The sequence below is a fragment of the Seriola aureovittata genome, chromosome 16, assembly GCF_021018895.1.
Source record: "Seriola aureovittata isolate HTS-2021-v1 ecotype China chromosome 16, ASM2101889v1, whole genome shotgun sequence".
Lineage (NCBI taxonomy): Eukaryota > Metazoa > Chordata > Actinopteri > Carangiformes > Carangidae > Seriola > Seriola aureovittata.
In genome coordinates, this window is record NC_079379.1 from 516,561 (window position 1) to 532,936 (window position 16,376).

Here is a 16,376-nt window from a genome sequence, read left to right on the forward strand (position 1 = left end):
GGGCTGAACTCTGAACTGGCATCTGACCTGGTTTTCGGGGCTTCTGACCTGACTTAGGCTTAGGCCTGGTTTTGACAATGTTTGAATTGTTCACAACTGTTTTATCCCCTGGGGGGTGGCGCATGTTTCATGGGCACCACCCATCTTCTCCTGTGTTTCCACTTGGAGAAGAGAGTAATTTTCCACTGAACTTTAGAATAATTTAAATCTAGAGTTTACTTAAAACTACTTGCACTAATAATAGCAGAGAGGAGTAATAGGAGTGTTGATTTCATATTACATCCTTCAAACCTGGAATTAATTATGATACAAGTGGTTAATTGATCAAACAACAATATAAACATTTCCCAAAGCTAATGGTCTATACATATGGATTACACAGCAGTTCTTCGACTGTAATAATAATTATATGCACATTCTGGATGTCATGTAGTGTGTTACCTTGTGTGAAGGATGCTGACAGTATGGTCACATGAAGGACATTGTCTTAAAATCTACAAGTTACATTTCAAACATTCTATGGGATAGAAGTTTGGGGTTGAACTATTGCATAGGAACATCTCATGAGTTACAGAACAGCTAGATATTTAATTTTACATTCTTCCTCAGATCTGTGTCTGTGAAGAGAGTTCTGCTGGTCACTACCCAGGATTGGAATGTGGGTTGTAGTTTATGACTCTTATCTAGAAAGGGACAGAGGAAGGGAGGTTGGTGTGTGTGTGTGTGCGCGCGTGTGTGTGTATGTGTTCATGCATGGCACAGACAGGCCAGGATTCACACCATAGTCTTAATCAGTCCTTTTGTTGTTACTTGTCCTATACAAGAAACAATCAAATATCTTTAGACAAAGTCTTATTGTTACAAACTGGAGATTTTGCCTATATTCTCCAGTGGTCTGGTGTCCATTGGTTGATTCTCTGGAGCTGACCCTTTGATCTTTACTCTGGTTCTGTGTCGTTCGGACATGCTGAAAGCATGGTCTGTTTGTGAGATAAGGGTCCATGGTCTCTGTTTGCTATCAATTTGATAGTTGATGGTGGGAAGAGTCGCAAAGTGTCAATTGTGGGTCCGTAATTCTGCATGTCCTTATAATGAACTTCCTTAATGGCTTGTGACTGATGCCAGGCCACGTATGTACGCTACAGGAGCAATGAAGGTGCTTTAATTGAAGCGAAGCAGGCTTACAGATGGATGAGTTGAACAAACCTGTGAGTGGTTTAGCAGGTAGGAAAGTAAAACTTAGGAAGTCCTTACTCTGGTTAACAGCAACAACTCAGGAACATAATCAGGAACATGAGGAAACACCAGATGAACTGACCACAAACTGGCACACAGGCTAAACACAGGAAGGCAGGGATAATGGTACACAGGTAAAACACCTCAGAGACTAGACTAGGTGTTGTCTTGACCGCCAATGGTCATATCCTGATTCCTGAATCCTGATCTATGATGTCATCTGACAAAATCACCAAACACATAAATTAAAGACAAAGACTAAGCTGTGATTACAGTTGTATATACTATAAAATTAAAGTTAGAAAGGACCACAGGCCAGATATGAACCTGGGCCATTGGGGCAAAGACTAAGCCCAAAGCACACACTCCACCAGGTGAGCTACCGAGGCCCCCTGAGATAGACTGTCTTTCTTATTTAGTCTTTCACACAGAGCACCGCCTCCATCTGGGATCCTTAATAGTTTAGTTTTTTCTTTACTTCAACTCCAGAATGTAACAGACTTTCATTAGAGACAGGTCTTTTATGTCTGACTGCCTCTGTTTGATATGTAGAGTTGGTAGTAGCTGTTAGTATTAAGCCTCGTTACCGATGACTTCTCTCTCTCTGCTAGGTGTGTCTTATGTTTAGTTATTCCCCTGCCTCCTTTAGCAATAATGATACATGTAATGAAAGTAGTTTATTTGCTGTAATGGGGGCAAGGCTCAGTGTATTGGAAGCGCCCCTCAGTTTCTCTACTGTTCCCGAACAGCCGGGAAACCAGAGCAGCTCAGTAGACTGCGGCTCAGCACTCAGCTGAGAAGTGGTAGAAGTACAATCACTCAGTCAGTCAGTCAAGGACATTCGTGATTATAGGGCTCGCCTACTTCTTGCGGTCCAGTCAAAAAGTGGGAAGACTAGACAAAGAGAAGAACCAACAGACACACTATCAAATAAAACAGGAAATAATAAAGAAAGAGCCACTAAAAGGCCAGACTATGACGATTATATTAGTAAATGTTCAATAGTGAGCTTGTGATGTTTTGAAGAAAAAAAAAAAGAAAAAAAAACTTAATCTGATTTTAGTATTTATTTTATTTAAAATCTTGACTCTCTCAAAAACCACTACAGAGTCATGGGTTTTATGTGTTATCCTTGACATGTTAGTAAATATTTTTAATGTCTAATTAACATTAACTAGCTATGTTTTTTTCCAAAAAAAAATATAAAGCTCCGGATTTTTATACTGAATGTTTTCAAGTCATGGCCACAAAATTAGCTAATATGCTACATCCAACTGATATTGTACTGAAGTGGATATTCTATGAGTGGATATTATTGCAAAAGATGCTATTAGTTATAAGCGTAGAATCTGCAGACGTGCAGCTGTCACTCGGAGTTTAGAGCTCTGTGGTGACTTTTGTTGGTTTAGAGTTATAATATATAATAATATAATAAAATATTTATTGAAGTCAATAGATTGAATCCAGAGCTTTGTGATGGTCACTCCAATACCTTGACTTGTTGACCTTAAGACATTATAACAACTTTGGAAGTCTGCTTGGAGTCATTGTCCATTTGGACTCATTTAGATGAAGCTTTAACTTCCTGGCTGATGTCTGGAGATGTTGCTTCATTATATCAACATAATTTTCCTTCCTCATAATGTCATCTATTTTGTGAAGAGCACCAGTTCCTCCTGCAGCAAAGCCCCCTTACAACATGATGTTGCCACCCCCATGTTTCACAGTTGGTGTTCTTTAGCTTAAAAGCCTTTTTCTCCAACATATGATGGTCATTATGGCCAAACAGTTTAGTTTCATCAGACCACAGGACATTTCTCCAGACACTATACAGACAAGATATTTGTCTCTATGTGCCATTTAAACTGTAGTCTGGCTTTTTCAGGATGGTTTTTGACAGTGCTTTAAGTGTAAAAAAAAAGTGCCGATACTCACCTGTGCATCGGCCAATATAAGCAAAACATTAAACCAACAAAAGTCACAACAGAGATGAAATTTAGAGTTATAATATACTATAATAATATAATAAGATATTATATTATTTATTATACAGATTAAGGGGTCATAAAATCTTTCTATTGACTGAAGAACAATTTCTCGGTCAATTGAGGATCAATGAACAAGTAATGATCAAGTAATGGGATGTACTCACAGAATAATCAGTACTTGATCAGCTACTATGTGTCTTCCAGTACAACTTTCTTAAATGTTCAGTCAAAAAAGGAGCAAGTAGAGCAAAAGAATTGAGTAATTATTGATTTCCCTGCTTAAAAAAGACAAAACATACAGTGCGCTCTGTATTACATTGAGGTTGGTAAAGAAAGGGACTGTCTTCTTCTGTTCAGATAACAACAGAGTGGTGAGTCTACATTATCACATTATTTTCAATATTCGTCAAGTAAATGTGACAGTGACAGTATACAGTATTTGAAATCATCTGGTTAAACTTAGAAGCACATCATATCAGCAATTCAAGCTTATCACATTAAAGCTCTGAATTGCATCCTCAGGGTCTCTGGGTTATGAAGTAGATTGTCCTAATTATTTGAAAATTTCAAATGTTCTGAAATATTCTAGTGATGTAATGCAGACATCCAATATGGACGGCAGCTCCCTGATCCCTTCAAATCATGTCCTGGAACTTTTGGAATTAAGCTTTTTTTTTTTTTTTTTGACGAGAGTGAGAGACTGATCATCAAAGCAGAGAGTCGCATCTTACACCCAGTACAAAGTGCAATGCAAGTGTTGTTGCTAGTTTCAGACCGACACAGTTGTCATTTTCCTGTCCAGCACCCACATTGTTTAAATAGCAAATACAAATGTGCTCAACTGTGCACCAATGTTGGGCATGTTGGTCTTAAAATGAGGTATGGGGCAAATTGCTATCTTGAGGTGTCGGAAAGCAATTGCGCAATTGACCAACAAAAACCTGGTATGAAGTCAATGGCTCAGTATTTCACTGTTAACTTAAAGGTGCATTATCAAAAGGCCAAAATATTTCTACATAAGCAGGTGCACAACATACCTATGACATATAAACAGTTAGATTGTGTGTTAAAGGCTGGGCCAACAGTGCAGACAGATAAGTGGTTTCCAGAGATCACTGGAAGGTAACTGACGATCTGGATGCGAGTGGATGAATGAACTAGGCTTTAAAGCAGGTGCTAAGTAGGTGGTCTGATTGAAGATAAGCTGCAGGTGTGGAGGTGATCAGCATAGAGTCCAGACTCCGCCCAGCTCCAGACAGACAACATACACAAACAAAGACAAGGAGGGACAGACAAGCTACAGACACACCCACATGAGGTAAAAGGGATAACAGAGGGAAAACAAGAGGAACAAAACACTGGGATCCTTACAAAGAGAGTGAGCTGAAAATGTGCATCAGATATTTGGATAAGTCAGGTGGAACATTCCAATTCGGCTTCACAAGGTCGGAGCTTCTTTGTGACATGTTGTGTGTTGCACAACGAAGCCATATCATGAATGTCTCTTGGACATAAATGAGAAATTGCAGAAAAGTCTAACAAAATTTGTCCACAGCTTCAGACCTTTCACTTTGGATCGTTAAAATCGAGCCCAGAGTCAACTTTGGAACAACTTGTGTTTTTCTTTTGATAAGTGTAACAGTGCCTAATGACAGTATAGAAAAAATGTGATCACAGTTTTGCTCGCTGCAGTCTTGGCAAAATGAGACTGAAAAGCCAATTAGCAATTTTTAAATTGTTCAGGCATATTTATACCAATATAATAATTTCCACCTACTTTCATTATTTGTCATCATTTAAGCAGGAAGCTCTAACACGAAATTCATTATTGAAATTCATCATAGTTATGTTTTTGTGACGACAGCCTTTGCTAAAAGACTGCAACCATACACAAGACCATAAATTTACAAAAACAGACCTAGTGCATATTAATTCACAGGAAACCACAACCACAGGAAACCACAACTCAGTCAATTATTTGACCGCTGCAGAGAACAATCAACACAGAGAGTGGGACATCCGTCATAGAGTCCCTGGGTTTGTCAGGTGTATTTTGGTGTCCTATCTTTGGACAGCAGAGAACATAAAGCGCCAGGAGAGGCCAGGGCCAATGAGAGAGCCAGCCCATAAACCGTCCATGCTGAAATGTTTTATGACAACACACCATAGAAGTGCAACAGCAGATATATGAGCCCAGGACCTGCAGTGAGTATATGAGTTTTCACTTGGAAGCAGTCTGTATCCTGCTGTAAATAACTCCAGTGAGTGCTCTCTCCCCTCACTGCAAAAATGTCCATGTGTTTATGGCGGCTTTTATTTTATTTGCTGTACTGCTTTCAGGGCTGTAAAAGCAGAGATGTTGAGCTTCTGAAGCACAGGGGAACAGAAAAGGTTGAGTTGTTTGAAAAAATGGCTTCAGTCCCAGAAAATACCACAATGAAACCTACTATGACCCTTTGTTATGGAGCCAAACATATGAGGAGACAGCAACAGGTGAATCCTAATCAGGTTTTCCATTTTCACCGTGGTGGGTGCTCCCAGAGTGGCTAAAAATGTTAATCTAAGATCATTATTTTTAATTGGCTGTATCATAAAATACCATCACACTTCGTGTCATGTTGCCCTCTGCGGATAGCAGTGACATATTGTGACCCACTAATGCAAAAAAAAAAAAAAGAAATCAAGAGCTCCTCGATAAAGAACCAGAACTTGATGGATCCCAGCAAGTATTTTGATGTTGAATAGATGCAATTTAAAAGCGACCAACACAGAAAAAAATGTAAATCATTTTCTAAACTGATAGTTGAAGTCATATCCATAGGTGTCTGAATATATTATTACCCAAATTAAGCAGCACTTGCAGTTTTGTGACCACACAGGGGGCAAACAGAAATGCACATATTTGTTAAAGATTGGGCATTTAAGCAACTAAACAGGACCTAAATGGAAGCCCATGTTAGCTGTAGACACTCTCTTAGCATTTTATTGGGAATTTCTGAGATCTGTACTACCAAGCAAGTTCAACATATCCAGGATATCTTTTCGTTATCTGGCTGTAGCGTACATACCTGGTCTGGCATCAGTCACAAGCCATTAAAGAAGTAAGGACATGCAGTGAGTTATGGACCCAAAATTGACACTTTGTTTCCTATCAAGTTGATAGTTTGATGGTGGGAAGAGTAACAGAGACAAAGGACCCTTCTCTCACAACCAGACCATCGGTCAAAGGGTCAGCTCCAGAGGATCAACGACTGCACACCAGACAAACTGGACCTTCAGTTTGTAACAATACAACTCTGTCTATTGATATTTGATTGATTTGATTGATATAACACCAAAAGGACTGATTATCGCTAAGGTGTGAATCCTGGCCTGTGTGTGTGTGTGTGTGTGTGTGTGTGTTTGTGTGTGGGTGTGTGTGGGTGTTCATGCATGGCACAGAGACACACACACACACACACACACACACACACACACACACACGCACACACATACACAAACCCCTCTGTCCCTCTATAGATAGTATAGTCATTAACTACAACCCACACTCCAATCCTGAGTAGTGACCAGCAGAACACTCTTCACACAGATCGGAGAAAAAAAGTGTATTTCTGTAACTTATGTAATGTTTCTATGTAATAGGTCAATCTCACATTTCTATCCTCAAGAATGGCTGACATGTAACACATAGTTTTAAGACAATGTATTCCATGTGACCATACTGTCAGCATCTTTCACACAAGGTAACAGACATTACAGAAATCCAGAATGTCTTTATTATTACTATTATAGTCAAATAACTGCTGTGTAACCAACATTTATTTACTGTTAGCTTTAGGAAATGTTTATTATGTTGTTTGATCAGTTAAGCACTTGCATTATGATTAATTTCAGGTTTTGAAGGATGCAATATGAAATCCACATTTGTATTATTCCTGTCTCTCTGCTGTTGGGTCTGAGCTCTACCTCATGAGCTGGACACCAAATATGTTGGATTTCAGTTTTGTATCAATTTATTGGCTATCATAAATTAAGAAAATATTAATATTAAAAATATTAATATTTAATAATAACTTTAAAGTTAGTTTAAAGTTCACGGGGCACCAGCCTAAACTAATAGGCAAAATAGCCAATATGGTTTTAGTCTCAATTTATTACCATTAATCTGGAACTCTGATTAACCATTAGCTTACTAACTATAACCAAATTACCATAGCAACAGTAAGTTAAAGTTGAAGGATTGGAATTCTACCAAGTAGAGGTTGGCAATATTCACGCTTGTGCAACATTAAACACACCAGTAGTTATACTTAAAGGTATTTATTTACAATGGAGCAGAGTGAAACACAATGTCTAATCTAGTATATACAGGTGTGTGTGTGTGTGTGTGTGTGTGTGTGTGTGTGTGTGTGTGTGTGTGTGTGTGTGTGTGTGTGTGTGTGTGTGTGTGTTTGTGTGCGTGTAGGTGTATGTGTGTGTCTGTGGGGACACAGACAAAGGCAAGATGGCCGATTCAAAGTGATCAAAGTGATGGCGGTAAACAAAGAAACTACTCAGAATGGCCGCTGAGACCGACTAGTGTGTGTGAGAGGGAAGGTGTGAGTTTCTTTGTTAGCCTAGCTCATGTAGTCTACAGGTACCAGGTTAGAGGGGGGAGGTTAGCTTCATGCAGGTCCTAGAACTGAGACGTACTACCATGTGTCTGAATATACGATGATTAACTGTATGACTGACCACAACCTAAGCAAACATTACAACAACAAGACATCAATCAACAAGTACATTAACAAAGTTAAGACTTCTGCTGCTTAGCTATGCTGTGCTATGCTGTGCTGGGAAAGGTTAGGCCCAGTTAGTTAACGTTACTCAGTCCTTGGAACAAGCAAAGAGGTCCTTTCCAGTGTTGTTGTAAAGTCCAGTGAGTTGGGAGGCTTCCTGGTGGAGTAAAGTCCTGTCTGGCTGTGTTGCTTGCTGTTATCTCCTTTGTTCTCCTCACAGAGTTAGCTGTTCCATGCTAACTCTGCTATGACTCCTGTTGCTTGGAAAATCAGCTGGCCTTGTGTCGTAGCTGATTCTGAAGAGGATTTGGTTCACTCTCAGTTAATCCGAAGCAGGTCGCTGCTGTTAAGGAGAAGAGTGTTTGCAGGCTGCTGTGAGCAGGCCGGTGAGAGAGCTGGTTTCTCAGGTAGCAGAGCTGACCTGGGCTGGGCCTTGTTGCCCTTTGAAGAACTGAAAGGAGAGAACTGGAGCTGCCAAGAAGGGAAGAGAGAGAGAAGAGGTCTAGAATACTGGTTTTGTTTGGTGACACCTTTGGGGGTCACATGTCACACGCTGACCCACACTGGCTGGCCAGTGGGGTCCGTGGGGGAAGGGTCGTCCCCAGGTGTGAACAGTGAGGAACTGTGGAGTGTGAGTTCCTTTGTCCAGTGGAGCAAAGAAACATTTGGTCTATTGAATGATTGAGTCCCAACAGTGCCATTAGGTTTATATGTTACTTCATTTAATGTTTATGGTCATGGTGGAAGACGGATTTGAAAATTTTATGGGTAAACTGTAGAATTAAACAATTCAAAAGTTCCATGGAATATTACTCTCTACTCTAAGTTGAAACAAAGTAGAAGACGAGTAAAATGTGCACCAGCCCCCAGGATATAAAACAGTTGTGATCATTTCAAACATGGATCTTCTCGATCTGCTCTTAGCAACAACTCGTAGCTATCGGCTCTTAGCAATTACTTTTTGTCATTTTGCACTTAATTGTTTGTCCACGTTACTCCTACACAAGAGTAGGCTCCTGCTGAGGAGTGGGCCCTCTGCAATAGGTCAGAAGGTCGCCCATATAAAGAATCACCATGGAAAGACCCTCTCAAGATCCACTACCCAAGTTCCAAGAGATCTACGAATGGCAATGCCATCTTCCAAGAGAATTGAACGGTCAGGAGTGGTGCTTTTATACGTGTTGATCTGTTACCATGGTGATGTACCCCAGTAAGAAGTGAACCACCAACGTAACCCTGAAAAACCCAAATCTACTACTTTGTAGTAGAAACCTGTACACCTGCTTAGTCATGCAATCAGGAAATCATGTGGCAGCAGTGCAATGCATAACATCATACAGATACAGGTGAGGAGCTTCAGGTAATGTTCACATCAAACAACCAAATGGGGAAAAAAATGTGACCCCAGTTTGACCGCGACATTGTCGGTACCAGATGTGTCACAACTGGTGCGAGCAGGAGAGCAAAACACAGGGAGAGGACCCAAATACAGACACTCAGTTCAATCATTTAAACATGATTTAACAAAAGGGAACAAGGCTTATAGAGGGGTGAGCTAGGCAGTAACTTATAGTTAAAATAGAAGTTTACATACATACATACTCACATACATTTAATCCTAATAAATATCACTTGTCTCAGGTAGGTCAGGACCACTAATTAAACATGATGTTGCCACCCCCATGCTTCACAGTTGGTGTTCTTTAGCTTACAAGCCTCACCCTTTTTTCTCCAACATACGATGGTCATCATGGCCAAACGGTTTAGTTTCATCAGACCACAGGACATTTCTTCAGACACTTTACAGACAAGATATTTGTCTCTATGTGCCATTTAAACTGTAGTCTGGCTTTTTTGTGGTGGTTTTGGACAGTGCTTGAAGTGTCACCTGTGCATGGGCCAATATAAGCAAAACATTAAATTTCAAATTTCTACAGTAAGAGCAGGGGAGAGCAGGAGCTGCTTTCCTGAGCAAGTCGAGAAGAGGAGAGAGGAAGAACAAAGAAGGAGATCTGGTTTTATTTGGTGACACCCTGGGGGTCACATGTTCACACACTGACCAACACTGACTGGTCAGTGAGGTCCCTGGGGGTCATGAGGAACTGTGGGGAGGTGAGGTCCTTTGTCTATGGAGCAAAGAAACGTCTCGTCTCTTGAATGAGTGGCAACAGGCCACCGGACGTGACATCCTGAGAGCAGAATGTACAGTTCATTTGTCAGTTCATTCAAGGGGTAACATCTGGGCATTTGTCAACACTATCTATCTTGGATAAGCATCAGGTTACCAAGCAAAATCCAGATAATAACCACAACGATGGAACAGTATAAAACAACTAACATGCTTCCCAGTTACTCATGGTGTTAGTGAGGACAGGAAAGTCAGTGATGTTAGTTTTTTAAGGTGAGATATAGAGGGTAACACCTAGAATGACAAGGTTTGGAGTGTCTGAGAGAGTGTGCCATGTGTGTGCAATGTCCGAAAATTGTGTCAGATGGCCGGACGTGTGTGTTACTAATCGCACAAGGAAAGTACAACTAAGGAGTTACTTACCTACTTGCAGAATTTGACAGTAGTGTCTGATTCAATTCAGAATTTAATTTACTTCTGCTGCTGACAAACCCAGTGTGTCTGTCTAGAACTGAGACGTACTACAGGTATGTGTGTGAACATACAAGTACTCAATTAACTGTATGACTGACCACAACGTAAGCAAACATTTCAACAACAAGACATTAACCAACAGGTACATTAACAAAGTTAATTCTTCTGCTGCTTTGCTGAGCTATGCTGTCCTAGGAGAGGTTAGGCCCAGTCAGTTAATGTTACCCAGTCCTTGGAACAAAACAAAGAGGTCCTTTCCAGTGTTGTTGTAAAGTCCAGTGAGTTGGGTGGCTTCCTGGCGGATTGAAGGAGGACAGCTGAGGAAAGTGGACTGATCCAGGTCTAGATGTCAGACAAATCATAAATTTACTGCCAATCAAATCTATAGATCAAAATCAATTCCTCATTGTTGACGGTGTCCATTGGGTTCTTCTGATTGTGGGAAACTCTTGTTGAGATGTTTATCCTTTTCATTTATCACCATAAACTCAGACATGTTGCGGTTAAGCAATGGCTTAACTGACCTTAAGGGATTCCTCAAGTATAAGAACAAGATAAGGAGAAACCCTTAAATACTTAAGTTAAGATTTCCTTAAAATAAAAACTGTTGCAGAAAAACCCCTAAAGTCTTCTCTTCAGGTTTCCTTAAAATGTTCACTTAAGATGCTTTGTGCAACTAGCCCCAATTCTTTTGCACAGCACTGTGTTTAGTCACTATATGATTTTGTCATTTGCTTTTGAAGCACATGGGGGTGTAGAGCAAAAGAAAAAGCACCTTCACTGCCCCCACAACTTTAATGTCACAGGGTCGCCTTAGACAGAGGGGAGGAAAATAAGATGTAGACAAGGATGATGATACAGACAGCATAGAATCAGAGTAAATACACATTTTAGAGTATATTAAGTCTATTGCTCTGGGCTGCAGGAAATTCTCTCCACCATTCAACCCCCTGACTGCCTCTGCTTTGGTTAAAAATGTACCCTGCCTGCAGAGCTGTAAGGGCTGAAAGGATATCTGTTTCATCATCTGCCCACATCCACAAGAGTCAGCACAGATGTCTCTGTGGACATCCATTCAAACAGATTGATAAGGGTCTGACACATTCACAGTCAGCTCATTCACCTTAACACTCAATAGTCATCCTTCCCACTGAAAACACTGTTTTCCAGCTCAAGATGAACAACATTGGTGAAAAGCCACACCCAAGTCACAGCATGAAAATGGCCTTTTGAACTCACAGACATCACATCCATTAATGTGCATGTCTGTGTTTTTCTGCTCCCATGTGTCCTGAGTACACCTTACCTTTTTCTTGTTCATGTCAGCTGATCAGATCAGCTAGAGGCTCGTGGTGGATTTGTATTACAACTTCTGTGCCTAAGACTGGCAGGTGTGCTGAAAATGAGAGTCAGTGAGTAATCAGATCAGCATGTGGGTGTAGGGCACATACAGTATCTCTGCATTTGCTCATGGACAGTGCCTGTGGAAGCTTTGGTGATTAAAATGATGCACTCTTGCTTATGAGAGCTTGTTAATTCATTAAAGAAAGGCCGATATAATCTCTATTGTCTGTTAATGAGAGTTGCTTTTCACTGGCAGGTATTTCATCATTACCAGATGCTGTTTGCACCCAGGTGTCTGTGGCCAACGATGCTGTCTGTACCCAGGGTGGATACCCAATGTGACTATCTACACTCAAATGTGAGGTTCTCCTGTACACTTCAATGAGTCCCTTTTCAAAGAAATGTGCTGTTTCACATGTGTTCAGTCACATGTAAAGCATTTGGGGCACATGTGGCTTTCAATGTTTCACATGTGGTTTTAGGACATTTCACATGCGGTTTTTGGATATTTCACATGTGAAGCATTCGGGACATAGGGTTTTCGGATGGTTCACATGTAGTTTCCGGACATTTCAAGTGTGGTTTCCCAATGTTTCATATGTGGTTTTCGGGCGTTTAACATGTGGTTTTAGAACATTTCACATAGGATTTTTAGACATTTGATGTGTGCATGTGGTTGTCTGACATTTCACATGTGAAGTATTTGGGGCACCTGTGGTTTTTACACATTTCACATATGGTTTTCCAACATTTTATGTGATTTTCAGACATTTCAAATGTGATTTTTGGATATTTGACATGTGGTTTTCGGACATTGCACATGTGGTTTTCAAATATTTCACGTGTGGTTCTTAGGCGTTTCACATGTGAAAAATTAACCCAACTAACACTGGGTTTTTTTATGTCTCCACATCGGCATCAGTCAGAGCAGGAGGCATTAAGTTTTCAGGTTGTCTGTCCGTCTGTCTGCCCATCCCCATTCTCGTGAACGTGATCTCTGGAATGCCTTGAGGGAACTTCACCAAATTCTAACAAATTCATTCTTGAGTGAATGTTTGAAGGTCGAAGGTCAAGGTAACTTTGACCTCAACAAACACCTTTTGGCCATAACTCATAAATTCACAAATTAATTATGACACAATTTAATTAAAATGTCTATAAAATATATCCAAAGGTCAAAGGTCAACTTCAGTGTGACATTATAATATTCTGCAAAAACACTTCTGGCCATTATTGAATGCTGTAACTCAGGAAGGAGAGACAGTGACCATATTTCCTGTAAATTGAAACATGTTGGTTTAGTGATACAACTGCAGGGCAGTAATTCTAAATGGGTCCATGTTGATATAAAAAACATTTTATGTGATTTATTTAAATGACTGTATCAGTCTTTCCAGTGAATGTTTTGACATGTTGGGAGTAGTTCAGTTTTATCTGTGTACTAAAACTTCTCATGGGATGTCAAAATTTTACTTAAGGAAAAATACATAGGTATTGTGGAGAGTATAGAAGGTCACAGGTGATACATGGCCATGCTGCTCCTGTGCCCTGGACCAATCACTGTGCGTCTTTCATACCTACTGTGAGGGAGCTGGCAAGCATCCCCCTCAATAAGGTGAAAAACAACACACATTGACTAATACAGGAAGTTCATTTTTGTTATGTTGTGCTTTTATTTTCGGAACCTCTACTAATCACTCTCTTTGAGACGTGTTTTCATGGAGTGCACACATGGGAATGCAACCACAGGACTCAGCAGGTGTCAATTGTCTTGTTAGGCTGTACCAAGTGGGCAGGAAAGAGAGAGGGTAGAGGGGTTTTTGTTAAGTTTGGCTTTTGTGTGGTATTTCATTAGTTTAAATAAAATACATAATAATCTGTGTTAGGCCAAAAGTCGTATCTTGTGTAGGTAAATATCAGTAAGGGTAAATTGTAAATAGGTATTCTAAATGTATGGTGGTAGTGTTTAGGGTCCCTTCACTATGTAATGTTTTGGTAGAGCCTGTGGGTAGTTATACCAGGTGGGAAAGCAGGGTAGGGTGTCAGAGCTGCTGCCATCCACTGCAACCTGCTACACCAGCCATTCTGCCTCATATATGTAAGAGCTGTTGGACTTCTTTTGTAATTTGCCTGTGGTCACCAGTAAACCAAAATCAGAGCTCTGAAACCAATACTTGTGTGACTGATGCTGTTCATTTCTCCACCACGCTTGCACCTCAATCCTGCTGGCCTTCATCCTGGTTGTAAGGTTCACCACCATCCAAACCTTACACCTGCACTGACTTTTCACTGTAAATTTGCAGTAATTAACTCGCAGCAGCTTCACCTGCTAAGTACTGCATTTTTAAATATTTTTTTTTACAGTTTCTTATTGTATTTAGAATTACAGTATATTACTAGAAATAGTAATGCAGTTCTTTACTGTATTTTTGTAAATTTACAACACAATACTGGTCACAGTTTTGTCAGTAAAATACTGTATATTTATAGTAACTGTATATGAATCTACAGTATGTATCTATCTTGTATTTAATGATAAAGAATGTTACTGTACTACTACTACTACTACTATTACTAATAATAATAATAATAATAATAATAATAATAATGAATGAAAATGGGACAATATTCCTTAGGCAGTTCCTTTTCAAATATTTATTGAAAAAAAAAAAACATGTCACCATTGCAACATAAACAAAACTAGACCTGAATAAACCACAACTCCCTACCTGTTTTCTTTTCCTTGTTTTTTTCTTTCTGCATACATTATTCGGTAACTCACTGTGACAATTTTGCTTTTGTGAGAACAGAATATCAATATCATAACTGTTTTCAATTAACCTCCTGCAGAACAGCAGCAGTCTGGTTTGCATGACAGTATTTCAGTAAAGTGAACACAAAACAATTGTACAAATGTTTTTTCTGTTTTTCTGAACATCATAAAACTTGAGTTCCAATAGTTTCAATAAGAAAAGACCCTGGGGTTTTACTCTCTGAGTGAGTGAGTGAGTGAGTGAGTGATCAGACAAAGTCCCACTTCAAGTCACTGAGGTTTTTGATGAGTGTGCAGATATGCAGATTCACAGATGTTGCCTTCTTTTTGGCCATCTTCCCGCTCTTCTTTTTGATGCACCTTCTCATGGCTTGCTTATGTGCCCCTCTCTGGATTAATGTCAATGCAGTTTCTGCAAATACTCTTTTTTTCAGGTGACATCAATCTATGAATGAAGCACATGAAGCAAGAGCCTGTTCAGTGCAAAGTAGTGGTGTAGAATATTTGAACCATGTCTCACATTGCACTAAGTAGGAATGTATCAATTCACACCGATGATCAAATTAGAAAGTAGAATGTGATGGAATGGAAATAGTATCAGCCATAGCAATATTAGTAGAGGCTGCAGTAATGTTTGTAGTTGTTGTTCTTGTGTCAGATGCACCATTGGTTGGTTATTGGACAATGGCAATAAATTAAGAAAAGTCATTAAACTCAAGCTGTATTTTACAGTAGGTTTTGAAAAAAACACTTGAATGAATTCCAGTGTGGATGCTGCATTATTTTGATACTGACGGTTGAAGTTGTAGCTGGAGGAGAAGAGTACAGCTAGCCCAAGCAAATTACAAAATGCAATTACAATAGTTTAACTATAAGACTATAGGCTATATATATCAGTCAAACAGTCAACACCATAAATAAAACATTCAATAAGTATTATTGTTGTTGACAATTATGTAGTGTACATACCTGGCCTGGCATCAGTCACAAGCCATTAAAAAAGTTTATTGTAAGGACATGCAGAATTATGGACCCAAAATTGACACTTTGTGAATCTTTCCACCATCAAACTATCAAATTAATAGTAAACAGAGACAAAGGACCCTTCTCTCACAAACAGACCATGCTGTTGAGATGTTTCTATGTAATAGTTAAATCCCAAACTTCTACCTTCATGTGACCACACTGTCAGCATCCTTCACACAAGGTAACACACACTACATGACATCCAGAATGTCCATATTATTATTATTACAGTCAAAGAACTGCTGTGTAATCCACATTTATAGACTATTAGCTTCAGGAAATGTTTGTATTGTTGCTTGATCAGTTAACCACTTGTATTATGATTAATTCCAGGTTTGAAGGATGTAATATGAAATCAACACTCCTATTACTCCTGTCTGTAATTATAAGTGCCATTAGGTTTATATGTTGTTTCATTTAATGTTTTATGGTCATGGTGGAAGATGGATGTGTGAGTTTACAGGTAAACTCTAGAATTAAACTATTCAAAAGTTCCATGGAAAATTACTATCTTCTCCAAGTTGAAAAACAGGAGAAGATGGGCAACGCCCCTGAAACGTGCACCAGGATTTTTGACAGTTTATTTCGCATCAACCCACAAGAGACGTCAGCAGATAACACATCTGCTC